We start from the raw sequence: 19,939 nt of genomic DNA on the forward strand, positions 1-19,939 counted from the left end.
TTCAGTAGACCTGTTGCAAAACCCGTTTTTTTGTAAAGGGGAAATTACTCATGGCAGAATCGATGGGTTCACCTTTTCTCCTGGAGATTAAAAAATTAAATACTTCATAAATGAATTTTAAAAATCCTACTTAAAATTCAAGCCTCGATTCTGTCCTTTGCTCAGTGGATAGGAAAGAAATTAAGCAATAAATTGAGAACAGGATATTATGCATTTGGAAGGCGCAGTGCTCACAGGAAGTGAAGCCAGGCCTTCCAGCCAGAGTGCGGGGGTTCTGCCTGCCCGGGTGGCCTAATTCTGTTGGATTTCAGTGATTCACACCTCAGATAGAGCTTCAACCTAGAAAACATTCCTGAGATGCCTTCGGCTGTGGGCTTCTTTGTCCCTGCCTTCTGATTAGCTGATAAGGATAATAAACACTAGAGGTTAGGGAGCAGGCACTTTGCAAAGGGAGGCAGGCCCCTGGCCCCAGGCTTCATTCTCCAGCTTTCTCCTTCCCCAGAATGAAGTTGGATTCACTGCCAATTCGCAAGCTAATGGGCTGGAAACTTCTGGCAGGGAGGCAGGCTCACTGGCAGGTCTGGGAGCAGCAAGCAGCCCTGGTCTTGAGTTCACTGTATCCAGTTCATCAAACTCTAGGTTTGCTCCAGGCCACAGGACTCCATATTGAAAAGCAGAGACATTACTTTGCCAACAAAGGTCTGTCTAGTCAAAGCCATGGTTTTTCCAGTAGTCACGTATGGATGTGAGAGTTGGACTATAAAGAAGGCTGAGTGCTGAAGAATCTATGCTTTTGAACTGGGGTGTTGGAGAAGACTCTTGAGAGTCCCTTGGACTTCAAGGAGATCCAACCAGTCCATCCTAAAGGAAATCAGTCCTGAACATTCATTGGAAGGACTGATGTTGAAGCTGAAACTCCAATACTTTGGCCACCTGATGCGAAGAACTGAATCATTGGCAAAAACCCTGATGCTGGGAAAGAGTGAAGGAAGGAGGAGAAGGGGACAGAGGATGAGATGGCTGGGTGGCATCACCGACTCAATGGACATGCATTTGAGTAAGCTCCAGGAGTTGGTGATAGACAGGGAGGCCTGGCATGCTGCAGTCCATGGGGTCAGAGTTGAACACGACTGAGCGACTAAACTGAACTGAACTGAACAGGGCTCCAGGGTGCGCTGAGGCCAGTTAGATGGCTTCCCCAAGTGGGAGCCTGACTCAACACCCTGGAACCATAGGTGTCTGCTCAGTGGCTCAGTCATGTCTGGCTCTGTGACCCAATGGACTATAGCCCACCAGGTTCCTCTGTTCATGGGATTCTCCAGGCAAGAATACTGGAGTGGGTTGCCATATCCTTCTCCAGGAGATCTTCCCTACCCAGGGATCGAACCCGCATCTCCTGCATCAGTAGGTAGGTTCTTAACTACTTGGCCATCTGAACCACAACCCCTAAACGGGATATTTAAGGCATCCCCACAGACTTTCCTGGGACCCCACAAACACCTCTGAAGAAAATACTCACCTCAGAAGATCCCTGGGACTTCAGCTTCTTTCTGAGCAAATTCGAGGAGTGGAATAGTGCAGTCTTCTCTGCCCTTCAACCAGAACGTGATTTGTTCTCCTTTGCAGTCTTCTCTGCCCTTCAACCAGAACGTGATTTGTTCTCCTTTGCCCTGTGGGAAGTCAAGGAGGGCTGGTGAATCTCAGAGCAGGAGAGGCTGTCTGTCAAGTGTGGTCTCTCAGCAGACAACTCAGGTCATCCTTGCTGGCTTCCTGAGAATCACATCTGTAGCCCAAACTGCTTCCAGGCAGGAGCTGCCTCGGTAAGGGAGAAGCTTCATCACTGATGAAATCGTGATCATGTCCTTGGACTAGGCTGATAAGCCCAAATGGACACTCAGCAAATGGCCTAGGGGGTGAGGACTAGTGGAGTCTCAGTCTACTGCAAAGAAAATCTTTTAAAGTAATAATAAAATCTGCTGAGCTCTTACCGTGAGTAGGCCACCAGGTGAAACACCTCACATCCAGGTTCACAACACTCACAGCCACCTTGTGAGGGCAGTCTTATCACTGTTCCCATTTTACAGATTATAACACCAAGCCCCCAAATGAGACAGCTAGGAACTAGTGGGAACAGGATTCATAGCTAGGTCTACACTTCTGCCATCTAAAAAAAAGCTTCCTCTTACCTGACATTAGATGACGCCAGAGCCAGGCTTAGTAAACTGAAGGTACCACCCCCTCCCTGCTTCACTTCTGTCCCTGGACCCTGACACTCACTCAAGCTCCCAAAGTCCCAGTAACCACTCACCACCCCCACAGTGAACATCTCCAAGATGTGAGAAGTACCACCACCCCCAGAAAGGCAAGGTTTATCAAAAAGATGAGGTGGTTTCATGGTACATTTCAGTGATGGACTGGGAGCCAGCATGGAAAGAAGGCAGAGGGCAAGGGAAGAGATACGGAAATGTGTAGAGATGAGATGAGGCCTAAGTGCCCCCAGACCAATGGGCTTCCATCACCTCCACCTGGGCACTTTAGACTCAGGAGAAGGGAAATAGAAGAATGTGGGCATGATTATTCCTGGGTTGTATTTGCTGTTGCTCCATGTGGGAGACTACATCATTCTGGGGTGTTCAAGCAGAAGCCAGGAGACCAGTGCAGCAAAGAGGAAGGAGGCGTCGCACGAGAGGTTAGTCTAGGTGGGAGCCAAAGTCACAGATTCCACGCTTGACCATTAAGGTAACCATACAGCCCTCTCTGGAGGAAGACAACTGGCAGTCACGAGCGCTCTATGTGGCCCTCAGTGGTCTCCATGAACCAGGGCATGGAGACTCACTCATTCCATCAAGTTTCCTGACATCTCCTTCCGGGACCCAAGTGGGGACGGGTGTTCACAGTGGCCCTGGTCTTACCTTGACTGGAATGGCGCCTTTCTTTTGCAAATCATACCCTCCCCATGCCAGCAGGATGCTGGCAGTGCTCTGAGAGACCTGGATCCGGACAGCTGCCAGAAACCAGTTACAGTCTAGTCATCACCATGGTTGTGAATCTCCTATGGATGTCAAAAGTAGGGCAAAGGCTGAGGGAACACCTCACACTTGGCTCAAATTCTGGGACCACCAGCACCTCTCATTAAGCAAATCACAGACAACATCTCCCACATCTGGGACACATGGGCTGGGACCCCCAGTCATACAGGCATTGCTCACACGCTGCTAGGTGTTGCTCAAGCTTTAATAGGTTCAGTTTATAAATAAGACAGAACTGACTCCATATGCAAGCTGGTGTTCCTGATGGGTGGAGGTCAGCTGGGCCCCTCGGGCTCCGTGGGATGGTACCAGAACTGAGAGGTACCACTGAAAAAGTCCTTTGTAACTTGAACTGCAACCAAAGTCAGGCTCGGAGCCTACATCAGCACTTCCAATTTCATATTTTATCCTTGAACTCTTAACTTATAAGCGAAGACAGTGGTTTAAATCTGGATTTGGGAACTCAATTGATTAACTTAGACAATAAAGTAATCAGAGGGGAAAAGATTTTGTGTGTGTGTCTTATGTGCTGTGAAAGATCTACAAATTCAAAAGATGTTAATCTAAATTTTTTAATATTTAAATCACCGAATAATTAGTTTTCCAGTTGATAAATATCTGTCAATAAATGGCATATATATGTCTAGCAATAATCAGTGCAATAAAACTACTCTGAAGCAAAAGAATTTGATGTTCCCCAGAGTTCCTGGCCATAGATTTCTTTGGTATCACCAAAACTATACATCACATTTGGCACACTGCTACCAACAGGCCAAATTCTGCCCACCACCTGTGTTTGCAAATAGTTTTATTGGAACATAAACACACCCAGCATTTACAGGTTGCAAACTGCTGCTTCCGCATGACAACAACAGTTACGTTGTTGCAACAGAGATTATAGCCTGCAAAGCCTAAAATACTTACTCTCTGGTCCTGCTCAGAAAGTTTGCCAACTCCTACTCCTTATTTAAATGATCTTACCCAATGGCACCCCACTCCAGTACTCTTGCCTGGAGAATCCCATGGATGGAGGAGCCTGGTGGGCTGCAGTCCGCCGGGTCGCTAAGAGTCAGACACGACTGAGCAACTTCACTTTCACTTTTCACTTGCATGCGTTGGAGAAGGAAATGGCAGCCCACTCCAGTGTTCTCGCCTGGAGAGTCCCAGGGACGGGGGAGCCTGGTGGGCTGCCATCTCTGGGGTCGCGCAGAGTCGGACATGACTGAAGTGACTTAGCATGCATGTGTGCATTGGAGAAGGAAATGGCAGCCCACTGCAGTGTTCTCGCCTGGAGAATCCCAGGGACGGGGGAGCCTGGTGGGCTGCCGTCTATGGGGTCGCACAGAGTCGGACACGACTGAAGCGACTTAGCAGTACCCTAGGTGTACCTGAGTGTTTAGGATGGAAAGTCTTAGGAGCTTCCATGTGTGTTTGCAGGGCTCCATCAAGAGCTCAGTGCAAAGGTTTATCTACAAAGCTTGCAACCCGTGTTGTCTGAAATGGATAACGATCTTATCCTTCAGATGGAAAAGAGTAGACAAAATGCAAATGGTCTTCTAAAAATACTCTCTGGTTAAAGATAGGGGACCAGAGGGACAGCAAGCTTGTGTTTGCGAAGTGCTGTAAACAATACCCAGGCAAACTGCTGCTTTGCATTCTGGGTGCCACGTTCGTGGTGTCTCCAAACAGGCAGTATCTGGGCATGGTGATTCCCACCAGGCCAGCCACCACGGGACCTGCAAAGCCAAGGACAGAGGGGCACGGCCAGTCCGCAATCTCCCCAGTGTCAACTCCACAATGCACATCCAGTCAACAAATGTTTGTCAAGTACTCTCTTGGAGCAAAGTTTGGCAACAGATTTCAAGGATTACAATGAGGCAAACTATGGAATTCACAGACTCTGAGTGGAAAGCAACATAATCAATTGTTGTGGGTTGAATGTCTGTGTGCATCCCCTCACATTCACATGTTGAATCTCTAAACTCAATACAATGGTATTAGGAAGTGGGGCCTTTAGGTGGTAATTAGAGGAGGTCGTGAGTGTAGGGCTCTTTTGATGGGATTAGTGCCCTTGTAAGAAGAGGAATTGGGCTTCCCAGGTGGCACTAGCAGTGAAGAACCCGCCTGCCAATGGAGGAGACATGAGACATAGGTTCGATCCTTGGGTCTGGAAGATCCTTTGGAGGAGGGCATGGCAACCTACTCCAGTATTCTTGCTTGGAGAATCCCAGGGACAGAGGAGCCTGGTGGGCTACAGTCCATGGGGTCGCAAAGAGTCAGACATGACTGAAATGACTTAGCCCTGAAATGAACAGGAAGAGACACCAGAGTTCTCTTTTTCTACATGAGGACACAGCCAGAAGGCACTCTACAAGCTTGAACAGGTAGAACCCACTGTGGTAGAATCCTTGAGCTTAGACTTTCCAGCCCCCAGAACTGCCAGAAAAGTGTGTGGTTTAAGCCACCTGGTCTATGTATGGCATTTTAACAACCAGGCTGACTAAGACATAAATCAATGATGATGTTATTCATGCCCTTGGGATGTACACAAGGCATCAGCGGCACAAACATCGGAGTGGTTAACTCTGGTTAGGAGTCAGGGTCTATTTTAGTTAAGCTGCGAAGGAGAGGGAGGAGAAGGTCTGGCTACCGTAATTTGCAGGGTCCAGTCTCAAATGACAATAAGGGATCTTCCATTCAAAAATTATCAAGAATTTCAAGACAGTGACAGGATAGCATTTAATCAAGTGCAGGTCATCCATTCCCAAGTCACATGTCCATGAGTTTGATAAAAACAGATCAAAGGGCATTTGATGGTGAGGCACGGAGGGAAAGAAGCCCAAAATAACTGTTCTGGTTTGGAGGCCCCTCCTATTTTGGGGCTAAACATCTTGGAATCTTTGTGTCTCCTTGTTGTTACCAAGCAATCTGGCTAAGTAGAAACACACAAGCAAAGATGATTCGATCTTTTCTTCCCCTCTGAGGATTTTCCCATTTCGGGCCTAGGGTGTGGATTTAGAACTATCTGCTGCTGTATCGGGGCCACAAGGCCACCTGCCCTTGGTGCTGTCTACCTGTGTGGAGGCCAATCCGGAGCTTCAGCTTCTCCTTGGGCATGTGCCCAATCTGAAAGTGGATGGTGGCACGGAGGAAGTGCAAGGACATGGTGGCAAGCTCATCCACGTGTCGGATTCCAGTGCGGATGGAAAGTCTGCTAGCCACCATGTATGCATCTCCAGTGGTTTCAACCTGGAAACAAAGGAAGAAAGCGGCTTTGTGTTCTTCCCAAGGGAGGCTGGGAGTGAGGGGATGGGTGCGGGGCCAGGCCCTTCGCTACTGATCCTGCTTTGGGCCCCATCCTTGGAAGGGCCGCCCTCCATGACCGCCACACCATCCAAGTCCTAGCATTTCCTCAAGGTCCTGCTCAAGGTCCTTCCCCCTTGCCCTGCTTCCTCCATGAAGCCTTCCTTCCCCAACCCTCTCCCCCAGTCACGACTTTCCCTTCTGAAATCTGAGGCTGCCGGTGACCATATTCCCCCAACCCAAGTTCAAAACTCGTTAGACAGACAGCGATACACTGATGAGGCAGACCTTAAAAGATCTCCTGGATCCCTCAAGGACAGTCCACCTTATCCAACCTGGAATATCTTCACTCCACATAAGGGCCCTTAGGTACCATTATGCATACATTTATACTACACAAGATATATAAATGTAGGCATCTGTCTTGGAGAAGGCAATGGCACCCCACTCCAGTACTCTTGCCTGGAAAATCCCATGGATGGAGGAGCCTGGTAGGCTGCAGTCCATGGGGTTGCTGGGAGTTGGACATGACTGAGCGACTTCCCTTTCACTTTTCACTTTCACGCATTGCAAAAGGAAATGGCAACCCACTCCAGTGTTCTTGCCTGGAGAATCCCAGGGATGGGGGAGCCTGGCGGGCTTCCGTCTATGGGGTCGCACAGAGTCGGACACGACTGAAGCGACTTAGCAGCAGCAGGCATCTGTCTTCTTTTTCCCTAATCCTCCTAATAAAATCATCCTTCAGATCCTTCATTCACAAGAGAGAATAAATGGCAAGCGTAAGTATAAAGTTACAGCTCCTTTCAGATCCATCTGCATTTCAGCAGATTCCAACGATGATGGTAAAGGTGAAACTTCCGGCCTTAGCCAGGCAGTAAGAACACGTCTGCCTCCTGGTGACACTGAAATTACCCAAAATCAACAAGCACACAAGTCAAACTGCTTCTAGGCTACCTCACCCCACCTTGGGCACATCCTTTATTAATACAAACTGATGTGAGCATTCGTTCATGCAAAATGTAGCTGAGAAGAAAACGCTAAGAGGCAATCCCAGAGGAGGATCTTCTAAGCAGAGCAGCTTGTGTTTTTGTTGGGTGAATATGATCTGCTCTTCGCGATTGTCTGTACTATCTTTCCATCCTCTCTGGAATTGGGGCTACATCGTTGGGGAACTTTGGGGGAACACCACTGAGGATGTGTTGCCAGAGGACATGATTCCATTGCCCCAAGTCTTCCTGATCCAGGACCACAGGCAGAGAGCCCTGGTATCAGAGGTGAGAGCTGATGAACTTGTGGCTGCCCACCTGGTGTGTGTGAATATGGGCATCCTGGAGTCATCATCTGGCCCCACCAGAAAACATACAAGGTGGCCTTGGCATTAATGAATGAAGCCAGATTGTCAGTTTTTGTGCAAAACTCACCCTTCATTCCAGATGAACTTGTTCATACCTCTCCAGAGCAGTAGTACTAGTCAGGTAGTTGCTCTCTGACCTTTAGTCATGAGTCTGATAATCTAAGCTTGAATTGCTAAAGATCACAGTAAAAGAAGTGAGACACACCGGATTCAAAGACAAGCTTTAAAGGAGAGTAAATGTGAGCCTCTCTGAATATGAAAAAGAAATATTCAGGAGGGAACGGGAGGAATTAGCCAGTAGAAGGTCAATGCCTGTTTTAGAAATGTGTTTACTGTGAGATAAAATAATGGAAGGAAACAGAGGGAATAGCTGATGATTCTTGACAAGCACCTACATCTGTGATGAATCAAGCCCTTTTCCAAGAAAACAAACAGGAATCAAATATTGAGTTTCTGCCATGAATTGAGATAGACTGCCAGCCTAAAATAGAGCCTTCCTCCTGACTGATGTCTTGGGCTGGATTCATCTTCATTCACGCCCAGGGGGGACAGCTACAAGGGTCGTGTGTGTCCCCACGACCCAGGACCAGGTGCCTCACCTTACACACGTCAGAAGTTTTAATGATGTGATCAAATAAACTGTACGGGTCATTAAGGAGCTTCACAACTTGCAGGGGGGAGCTGAGAGAGCGGAGTTTTGTGAATCCAACAATGTCAGAGAAAAAGATTGTCACGGACTCAAAATGCTCTGGTTCCACGGACCTTCCTGCAACAAGCCATTCTCCAGTGAAGCTGGACGTTTTTGAATAGTATCTTATTCATATTGTCTCCTACTGCTGCTGCTGCTGCTGCTAAGTCGGTTCAGTCATGTCCGACTCTGTGCAATGCCATAGACAGCAGCCCACCAGGCTCCCCCGTCCCTGGGATTCTCCAGGCAAGAACACTGGAGTGGGTTGCCATTTCCTTCTCCAATGCATGAAAAGTGAAAGTGGAAGTGAAGTCGCTCAGTCGTGTCCGACTCTTAGAGACCCTATGGACTGCAGCCTATCAGGCTCCTCCATCCATGGGATTTTCCAGGCAAGAGTACTGGAGTGGGGTGCCATTGCCTTCTCCAATTGTCTCCTACACATCCCTACAAAGTCTCCCTGGTAGATCTTTTTTGCTTCAGTGCATTAGATTTTTGGTTAACAAGAATCCATCATCTAGAGGGAATTTTCTGACACCCATCTCCCAGCCTGCATTTTCTCTAAAGAGATATTTTAATTGGTAGGTATAAATTCGGGGAGGGGTGAGGAGCAGGTCACATAAATGCCTTTTCAAAAAAGATTTTCTCCCTGAGAGAACTGCATTTGCCCCTACTGGTTATAGAGTTGATTAGAAAGATTCAGCCTGCAGATGTGGAAACAATTGTAAACACTCATCAATTCATTAATTAACATTTTTGCTTCTATCAACCAATCTCACATTAACACATTCAAATCGCCAACCCCCTTTCTTTGTCAAGACACACGGAAGGGTACAGGAATTTTAACAGCAGATACTCTGTCAAGTGTTCAGAGAGTGCCCAGGTGATAACAGAGCCAAAAACGAAGCAAGTTTTGAATCTGAAGTTAGTAGTGCCTATTGTGCAAAATATCTGGACAGACGTATAATATAAATAATCTGATAGTGAAGAACAGGGAAGGCTGTCGTGCTGCAGTCCCTGGGGTCCCAAACAGTGGGACACGACTCAGAGACTGAACAGTAATCTGAATAGACCGAGAGTATCGGACTCATGCGGAGAAGGCAATGGCAACCCACTCCAGTACTCTTGCCTGGAAAATCCAACGGACGGAGGAGCCTGGTAGGCTGTAGTCCATGGGGTCGCGAAGAGTCGGACATGACTGAGGGACTTCACTTTGACTTTTTACTTTCATGCATTGGAGACGGAAATAACAACCCACTCCAGTGTTCTTGCCTGGAGAATCCCAGGGACGGGGGAGCCTGGTGGGCTGCCGTGTATGGGGTCGCACAGAGTGGGACACGACTGAAGCGACTTAGCAGCAGCAGCAGCAGCCGCCGCCGCATCGGACTCATGAAGCCAGAGCGCCATCTAGTGGTATCCTCCTATTGCTGCAGTCACTATTCCATCTTACAGATCTATCTATATTAGAGAAGGCAATGGCAACCCTCTCCAGTATTCTTGCCTGGAAAATCCCACGGACGGAGGAACCTGGTAGGCTGCAGTCCATGGGGTCGCGAAGAGTCAAACACGACTCAGCGACTTCACTTTCACTTTTCACTTTTATGCATTGGAGAAGGAAATGGCAACCCACTCCAGTGTTCTTGTCTGGAGAATCCCAGGGACGGGGGAGCCTGGTGGGCTGCCGTCTATGGGGTCGCACAGAGTCGGACACGACTGAAGTGACTTAGCAGCATTCTGTAATTCCTGTGGCTTGGAGGGCATTTGCTTCTGTCTCCCTTTACAAAATGTACCGAATGACCACAGAATGCTTGACCCATTTTAGAAGAGCCTAACAGTCTCTTAAGAAAAGAACAAAGGAGATTGTCTCTCCATGTGGGGCCTCCTTAAATAGCAATGGTGTTGCTTCCTGGTTCTTTTGTCAAGGCCCCCGGAACTTTGGAATATCTGGGCAGCGTTGTGGACAAAAGCTGATCCATTTCCTCTTCTCGGCCAGCAGCTGGTTGGTACTCTCTCCCACCACCTCCTCCATGTGGTTGGCGTACACTTCCAGCTAGCTCATCACACTGTCTCTAGTACACTCACGTGGCTTTAAAAGAACCCAGAGATTTACATCTTTGTCCAAGAACTTTAGGGCCACAGTGGAACACAACATCCAAGTATACATTCCAAGACAGCAGGTCTTGCCCTTAAGCTTTCATACTCAAGGGCTGCCAATGGACAGCAGTGAAATGCCAATGGCCATAGGCACCTGGCAGGACAGCCCGTCCTTTACCAGCTGTGTGATCTTGAACTGCCCGCTTCCGTCTTTGCAGTCTGTTTCTTCATCTGAGACATGAGGATAATAATACACACTTCACAGAGTCCTTCGGAAAATTCAGGGAGGCAGTGAGTACTAGGGCTGTGTCTGCTACCCAGCGGGCACTGGACAAACAGTAGCCTTCACTGCCCTCCCCACGCCCCTCTTCCCTACATTTCACGTCATTGTCATGGGCATGCGGAAGTGTAGGTTTCAGGATGAGTTGTTCTTTTCTCTTCAGATGGCAACACCAGATGTTTTCCTTTCTGGTGACAGATATCAGGGGCATTTCTAGATCCCATAGGCTCTTGTTTTAGAGGCGTCTTCAGAGAAATCAAATAAATTTTTCATCTTTCACATGAAGAGACTGAGGCTCTTATAGGAAATACACTTACCTTAACATTGGCGACCCTATTTCCTAAGCAAAAAATATTCACTGACCTGAGACCTACTATTTAAAACTATTTTGATGTGAAAAATGCAGAACACGGGGCTCTTCTGTTAAGAAGGTATAGTAGAATGGCAAAATTAGGAGTAGATGCCCGACTCCTACCCAGGCATCTATCAACTCCAGCTACTTCTCAAAGGCTGTACCTTCTGACACTCAACGGGTCAAAAGATGATACAGTGACCCTCATGTGAAGCCACTACTGAGAAAACTATTCAAGAGCCATGAATAATTAAAGTCAATAACCTACTCTAAGTTTGGTGAATCGTTTTTTTATCCTACAATCCAGTCCCAATGAATGAGTCATAACCCCCTGGAATGTTGGCTTGAAAAAGATTCTGAGGTCATATCAGAACTCCTTGGGAAGGAGAGTCTTGATTGAGACACAGTATCTGGGGTGGACAAAGGAAGGCAATGAAAGTCTGATCCATGTTTAAATCATTTATGGAATAAAGGGAGAATCTACCACTAGACTTCAGCCAGCACGTGGCCCAGTGCTTTGTATATGATGGGCACTGAATGAGTATATGATGAAGGAAGAAAAGGAAGGGAGGGAGGGAGGAGGGAGATGGGAGGAGGGAGGAAATGGAGGGAGGGAGGGAGGCACCCAGAATCAATCATAGTCACAGAGCTTTAAAATTCTAATGGTTAAATAATTAGGAGAAAACCTCTGCTACACACCTACTCACCCTCCAGACTGGCTTCCTGTAAAATCTAGATGGAACAGAAAGTGGGCCTTTTCTCTGGAGATTCATCCTAGCATGCCTTCACCATGACCACCATAATTTAATTTCCCTTCTCCTCTGATAGGGAAGGTCGAAGTGACTCGGAGGCCGTGGGGTCCTTGATTCGGTGGATGATTTCTGAAATCCATTTGGAGTTTAGGTAGCTCAATGCCTGAACTTTGGGCCATTGAGGACACTTCGCTTTAAACAGAGGTGTTTTCAAATTTACAAACTCAGTTTTTAAGCAAATCAAACAGGTTAAAATTTCAAAGAAATCTGAATATTTTACAGGAAATATTAGAATTCTCCTGGAAAATGGGGACTCCTGATATATATTAATCTGATTTTTTTCTAATAAAACTTTTCTTGAAATGAAGGATATCTCCCTGTGATCTTAGGAATATATATCCGTTTGGTACTAGAAACACCCTAAGTGTGCTTTATGAAATTTCCATTACCGGTAAAATTGTTCATAAAAGTTATTTTAACAAACAATAAATTGTAACTAGTATGTTCTGCCTCTGTCCAGCTATGTAAACCTACTTTCTTTCACTTCCTCATTAGCGTCTACAGACTTTTATTAAACATTCTGGTTTGTAGAGGAAATAATGTTTGACAACAATGTACATGTTTTTGTTATAAAAACACTGTGGGTGTGGCAAAATGAATGAATCTTAAATGTTTTACTAAGTGTAAGAATCCAGTCTGACAAGGCTACATTCTGTATGATTCTGTGTGTATGATATCCCAGAAGAGGCAAAATTATAGACAGAAAATAGATCAGAAGCTTCCAGGAATTTGGGGAGGAGGAAAAGTAAAATAGGGGAAGCCCTGGGGATTTTTTTCTGGTTGTGATCAGACATTGTGTATTCGCCAAAACCCACAGGGCTTTACAACTCGAGAATGAATCTTCAAGAATGCAAATTTAAAAACATATCAGTTGGGAGACCGGACAACTGCAAGACAGAATACAGAGACCAAAGAATCTGTTTTACAAATGTGTGACATAACCTCATTGAAGGGGGAGGGAGTAAAGCACTGATGTAAGCAGCTTCTAAAATGAGTAGATAGGGACTTTCCTGGCAAGTCCAGTGGTTAAGATTCTGAGCTTCTGCTGTAGGGGACACAGGTTGAATCCATGGTTGGGGAAGTTCCACATGCCACTAGATACATTAAAAAAAGGAGAGAGAGTTCTCTTAAGGTGGTCCTTGGCGTTCACTCCCTTGGTGGTCCAATGGCTAAGAATCTGCCTTGCAATGGAGGGAATGTTGATTTGATCCAGGTCGAAAAGTAAGATCCCGCATACCACGGGGCAGTTGAGCACACAGGCTGCAAGAAAAGAACCGGCACGGCTCAGTGAAGATCCTGCACGCCGCAACTAAGACTTAATGCAGCTACATAAATAAATACTCAAAAATACAATAAAACGAGTAGGGATGGTAAGACTAAAGTCAAAAGGAAATATCCGTAATCACTATCCTCTAGCTGGTAGAAATGCTTCTCCTGGGGATTCAGATGAAAAACTCTGATACTACTGTAAACATATACTGGGATTGAACAAGTAAGTGAACGGGTGGCAGATGGCGGGAGCCAGGATGCTCGCTATTGGAAAAGGAGGTGATGCATGAGTGATGGGGAGAGAATAAATAAACAAACCATGCGATAATGACACTGAAGATGTCAACACGAACTCATGTTTACCTTAATGTAGACACAGATGGGGAGATAATGATATGAATGTGTGTGTCCGTGTGAGTTGGTGTATACACACACATTATCTTACTCTGTCTACTAAGAGAGGCTAGAAACAACAGCATGCGCATAGCAACAAGCACATCTAGCATCCAGGGGTTCATTTTCCAATAAAGGAGTCAGGGCTTCTTAACAAAAGCAGTTGACTCTAGTACTGAAGCAGGGAAAATCCAAGATGAGGCTAAAGCATCTTATACCACCAGAAACTAAGGAAGCACAAAATAAAACCCCGCAACAGGTATACGTCAAAGGTATACAGAAGGCAATCGAAATGAAATGGTCAAAGATAAAACAATTTGAGCAACAAAGGAGTGTTAGATAACTCAAAATATAAAATAACTATATCATATAATAAATTATATATGCATATCATAAGTGAAATGTAATAGGTAATTGAATTAATAAATAAATGGGAGAGCATAGATGAACCTGTAGAAATAAATTCCAAATAATTTATGCAGATTGTTCTCCATTCAAAGTGGTGGAGCACATGCCCCTGTCCTCAGGAGAAAACTTCACACAGAGACTTCTTTCTTAAGAGGACAGTACAGGGAGAGAGGAAATCAAGTCTCAAATGTTAGTGTTAGTGGGTCTCAGAATCAACTGGGGAACTAATTAAAACACAGATCCTGGGCACATCCCTCTACTTTTCAATTCAGATAACCCTCCAGGTGATTCTGATGCCCGCTAAAATGTTTGCGAGTATGCATGCTCAGTCACTAAGTTGATTTCGACTCGTATCGACCCTACGGACTGTTGCCCGCCATGCTCCTCTGTCCGTGGGATTCTCCAGGCAAGAATACTGGAGTGGGTTGCATGCCGTGCCCTTCTCCAGGAGATCCTCCTGACCCAGGGATCGAACCACTGTCTCCTGTGTCTCCTGCATTGGCAGGCAGATTCTTTACCACTGAGGCACCTGGGAAGCAGTAAAATGTTTGAGAACCATGGCTCTAATGTATGCAGGGAATTGACATTGTTTCCAGGACCAGGATTTGTTTGCAGGGATGTAGAAGTTAATGGAAGGGAGTGTTAGCCCATAAACTATGGGCTCACTGTACTCTTCCTGGTTGTGGTCCTCTGTACCCATCGTCCCCTGTGACTGCCTCTCATCCAGCTTGGTGAGCAGATGCCCACAATGAGGGGGAAATGCACCCACTGTCCATAGTCTTTCCACACCCCCCTCCCCACCCAGCTGGCACAATCACGTGGCAGCTGAGCTTAACAAGCATAGGTGGGCGTCCACCTGGGTTCAGTGCGGGAAGATCTGTTAGCTGCTTGGTTCCAAATTTAGATGCCCCTGGATTTGAGATCAACCTTTTGGGAGTAGTCTCATCTCTCCTACATTTTGCCACAAATTAGAAACCAGAATCTGCTTTCAAAGTGACTAGTACACTCAGAAAGGCTCCTTACTTGAAAAAGTCTCCAGGAAATGCACGACGATTTAAAGCAGCAGCTTGGGATGAGCCATTGGGGATGGACTAGAAATGGTAGGGAAGGCAGGAAACAAAAGGGGGAAGATAAGGGCCTTCAGGTGGTGCTAGTGGTAAAGAATCCACCTGTCCATGCAGGAGATGCCAGAGACACAGGTTGAATCCCAGGCTCAGGAAGATCTGGAGAAGGAAATGGCTACTCACTCCAGTATTTTTGCCTGGAGAATCTCGTGGACAGAGGAGCACGGCAGGGTATAGTCCATGGGGTTGCAAAGAGTCAGACGTGACTAAACACAGCACTGCAAGGGGAAAGAAATCAAGAGAGAAAGGTGGGCTGATTTACACACAAACACACATTTCTCACACACACACACACACACACACACACACACACATCCTCTCTCCATGACAGTGGTTCTCAACCTGAACTACATGTTAGAATCACTTGGGAAATTTTAGAGACCCAGATCAGTGACATCAGGCTCTCTGAGGCTGAGATCCAAACCTCAGACATTTTTTAAGTTCCCCAGGAAATTCCAATGTGCAGCCAAAGTGCAAAATAACAGTGCTGGGGGTTACGCCTACTGTGAATTTTCTAAACGAGTTTGATCAGGTTTTGCTTCACCTCCCATTACTTTTGCCTGTAATTCCCTCATGGACTGTGTTCAGAGACAACCTGGCTCCCCAAACCTCTCAAACCTGAATATATCCTTTGTAAGTAGAAAAGTGGACACCACTTAGCAGAAAATTTAAATATGTTTAAAATAGGTCTACCTTTTCAATTTCATGAACAGAAATCCACCCTGAAGAAATACTCACACATGTCCACAAAGATTCATGACTACTCACTGCAGGAGTTTGGAAAAGAAAAAAAAAATAATGGCACACAATCAAAACATCTACCAATCAATAATACTGGGTTGGTCAAGAAGTTCATTCGGGCTTGTCTGTACCATCTTACCCAAATGAACTTTTTGGCCAGCCCAAGATATAACATAAGCTTACAGTGAAAACTGTTGTAGTCCTTAAGAAAGAACGAAACAAATTTGTACTTACAAATATGGCATAAGAGATGTCCAGACAGAGGGCACAGCGTGTGCTAAGACTCCGGAGTGAAAGTGCGTCACTGTGGAGGCACATAAAGGTGGCCAGTGTGATTAAAAAGAGCCAGGCATGGGAGGCAGAATTAGGAAGATGGAGAAGGCCAAATGGTGGTCCCCAGAGGATACGCCTGTGTCCTGATCCACAGGACCTGCAAATGTGACCTTATTTGAAGAAAAAGTGTCTTTGCAAATATAATTATCTGGGGTTGAAGCGATCATCTTGGATTATTTGAGGGGGCCCTGATCCAAGGACAGGTGTCCTCATAAGACACATACAGAAGAAATGTACACAGAAGACGTGGCAATGTGAAGATGGAAGCAGAGATTGGACCTACATGGCCACAAAACCAGGAAGGCTGGGGCAGCTACCTTGAAACTGGCAAAGACTGGGCCTCCCCAAGAGTTTCTAGAGGGCGCTCAGCCCAGCTAAACCTTGATTTTGGACTTCTAGTCTCTAGAACTGTGCAAGAATATTGTTTCAAGCTAGCCAGCTTGTGGTCACAGCCCTTGTTGTTTTAGTTGCTAAGTCATGTCCGACTCTTTGCAACCCCACAGACTATAGCCCACCAGGCTCCTCTGTCCATGGTATTTTTCAGGCAAGGATACAATACTGGAGTCAGTTGCCACTTCCTTCTGCAGGGCATCTTCCCAAACCAGGGATGAAACCTGCATCTCCTGCTTGGCAGGTAGAATCCTTACCACTGAGCCACCAAACACTAATATAAGTCACAGAGGCCCCATCAGAAGCCTTCAGTGATCTTGCAGGCTATTTATTGTAAGGATTTATCTTTCACTCCCCAAATGGGAAGTTAGGGGGAGATTCTGGGTAGAGAAGTGACCCAATCTGACTCATTTTCTTACAGAATTGCTCTGGCTGCTGTTATTGAATAGAGTATGTAGTTCTGAGTTCCTTAATTTTTTTGTAACAGAACTGTAATTTGTCTTCTAATTCTTTAAGAAGGAATATGAATTTTAAAAATAAAAAAATAAGACTGGAATAGATTCTAAATTAATAAACATCTCACAAAACAAAGAATAAAAGCAAGCATTTAAAAGGTAGCTCTCTTTGCTGTGCTTAGTTTCTCAGTTGATTCCGACTCTTTGCGACCCCATGGAATGGAGCCCCCCAGGCTCCTCTGTCCATGGGATTCTCCAGGCAAGAATACTGGAGTGGGTTGCCATGCCCTTCTCCAGGGAATCTTCCCAACCCAGGCATTGAACCAGGGTCTCCTGCACTGCGGCTGGATTCTTTACCAGCTGAGCAAGCAGGGAAGTAACTGACATCAATGATAGCCTGCGCTTCCTGATGTGAAGAAGTATTCTTGCTAAAAATAACCTACATCCAGCCATTGGGAAACTGACAAATCCAGGTAGTACTACATTCTACAAGACAAGAGATCTGGACTCTGAAAATGTCAGTATCTTAAAAGACCAAAGAAGGTGAAAGGATGGAACTGTTCAAAAAGGGTCTAAAGATGTAAGATTTTTAAAATAAAGAACTGACTACACAGGAAAGAAAAAAGTCTAGATTGAATGACCAAGCCGGCCAAGGAGTCTCTCCCAGCATTACCCGCTGGGGTCAGGTTTTGATCATCAAAAGGTCCAAGGTCCTGGTGTTGGATCAGCTCTCTCATTAGGATGGCAAAGCTGTAAACATCTCCCTTCTGGGTGCCAGACCAGGGCACCTGGGGGAGACACAGTAGTTCTAGGGCTGCCCAGTAAGAACTCTGCAAAGCCAAGATTGTCAAAGGTCAGAGCTGCTGGGTGGAACAGAAAAAGTCACCCCTTCTTTTTCCAGGAAGCACAGGAGCCCTGAAGTATCCAGTCCCCGAGAAGTTGACCCTGATGGTTGGAGATATCTCTAGATTCATACACTTGGGGGCCCATGTGTGTGAATATGAAGGAACGATGATCCTGCCCTAACAAGTTAACAGCAGTTAACTCATGACTGTGCAATTACAGGCAGCTTTTCTTTTCCTTTTTCCTTTCTGTACTGCCTACATTAAAAAAAAAAAATCATGTAACAATTCATAGAACATAAAACTACTTGAAAGCGAACAACTCAGTGGCATTGAGCACCCTGGCAATGCCATACAGCTAGTACACCTAGTTCCCAAACATTTCTGACACCCCAAAGTAAAACCTTGAATCCGTGAACCAGTTTCTGACCATTTCCCCTACCTCCCAACTCCTGCCAACCACCAATCTGCATTCTGTCTCTACAGATGTATCTGTGCTGGATATTTTATACACTTACATTTCTTTTGTGGTGGTGTTTATAGATTTTTATATCATTATAGGCTACAATCATGAAAAGAAAATATAGTGCAGGATGCAGAGAAAGAAATGGCTACTAAGAGGTTTTCAACATCTCCCCCTTTGTCTTTTCTGCAAGATACCATATGATAGACACCTCCCCACATGCACACAGCAAAGCTGCTGGCAGCCTGCTGCTTCAGAGAGAGGCGGTCAAAGCGGAGCACACTGGGCTCACTAGGGCCCAGGTCAGTGCACAGCAAGACTCAAGAGTGCTCAGTAAGCCTAGACAAGTAGGAAGAGCCGTGGAGTCTCAATTCGCACACGTGTGCAGGAGGGTTGGACTCCAGGTGGTGCCTTGTCTCGAGATGTACATCAGAATCACTCGAGAGGCTTTTAGAAAGCAACACAGATGCCCAGACCCCATGTTCATAAGTTCTGATTCAGTTGGCACTGGATGGGACCCAGCCCCTTTCGTGTCTTTTGAAGCTTCTCAAGTGATACTGAAGTGCAGAGAGGGTGGGGAACTACCAAGCTCATCAGCTGTAAGGGGCCTGGCAGGTGGTGCCTTCTCCGCTGAGAACACGGCATGAAGACACGAGGGGACACAGAAGACTGAAGACAAGGCCAGAGACTCCCTTCAGGTCACCCAGCTAAGTCAGGGCAAGGACTAGGCTCCTCACTCAGACACCCCACCATGGACTCAGGCCACTAGTGGGTTGTTTGGGTTTTTTTCCCCCTCTCTTTGGGTGACCGGAATAACCGCATCCATCAGCCCCAGAGGAAGGCCCAACAGCAGGGACCCGAGCGGGTGAGCATCAGAAAGCGCAGGTGGGGTGAGGAGCCCTGTACCCCTCTCCTGACAGCTAGAGGGTGCAGGATTTGCAGTGGTTACCTGATGGGTCCGTCGTTTCCTCATTGTATGTTCTGTGTGTCCGGCCATGCTCGAGTTCCCACAGGCCGAATCCCGACAGCTTCACCTGCATCCGGCGTCCACCAGGCAGTCGGAAGGCTTCAGGTTGCCATGGGACCTCAGGGGCTCCTGTGGAGGAACAGCAGGCCCTGAAGAGTGAAAATGAGTAAATGGATTAGAGCAGGTGCCGACGGACGCTGCTGGAAGACATAGAGACTGATGGACAGAAACAGACAGGCCATGGTGGGAGACATGTTCATTTCCACATTCATTTGTTCAAGAGCCCCTCACTCAGGGGGTACACTACCCCCACCTCACCCCTAAAAAATCAGGAAGCTGTGTTCCTTTACCACCCTGCTTCATTGTTTCTTGAGATGACAAAGTTGAATCACATTTTAGAAATGCAACTCGCTGAACCAGTCCTGGAGGGGCCCGGGTGGGGTTGTCTCTGGAATGTTTCGGCGAGGCTCCAACAAACAGAGGCCTGGGCTTGAAATCTGGGGAGACCTGAGTCCCATCCAGAGTCCTCTCAGACCTCACAGAGACCTCTCCATTCTGCAGGACTCCTCCTGGACACACACGACTGTCCCTGCCCTTGCTAGTGCCAGGCACACCCCAGACGTGAGACCTTCTACATTCTGGTTG

General features: G+C 46.6%; 1 pseudogene; it reads right to left on the reverse strand.

Annotated features, from left to right (window-relative positions):
- Positions 1–1,098: 1,098 nt before the first annotated feature.
- The window catches only part of LOC147344341 (guanylate cyclase 2G-like), a 51,249-nt pseudogene continuing 32,408 nt past the window's right edge, over positions 1,099–19,939 (reverse strand).

Source organism: Bos grunniens, chromosome 26 (assembly GCF_055505025.1).
Source record: "Bos grunniens cultivar Pamir isolate PY7600 chromosome 26, Bosgru_T2T1.0, whole genome shotgun sequence".
Taxonomy (NCBI): domain Eukaryota; kingdom Metazoa; phylum Chordata; class Mammalia; order Artiodactyla; family Bovidae; genus Bos; species Bos grunniens.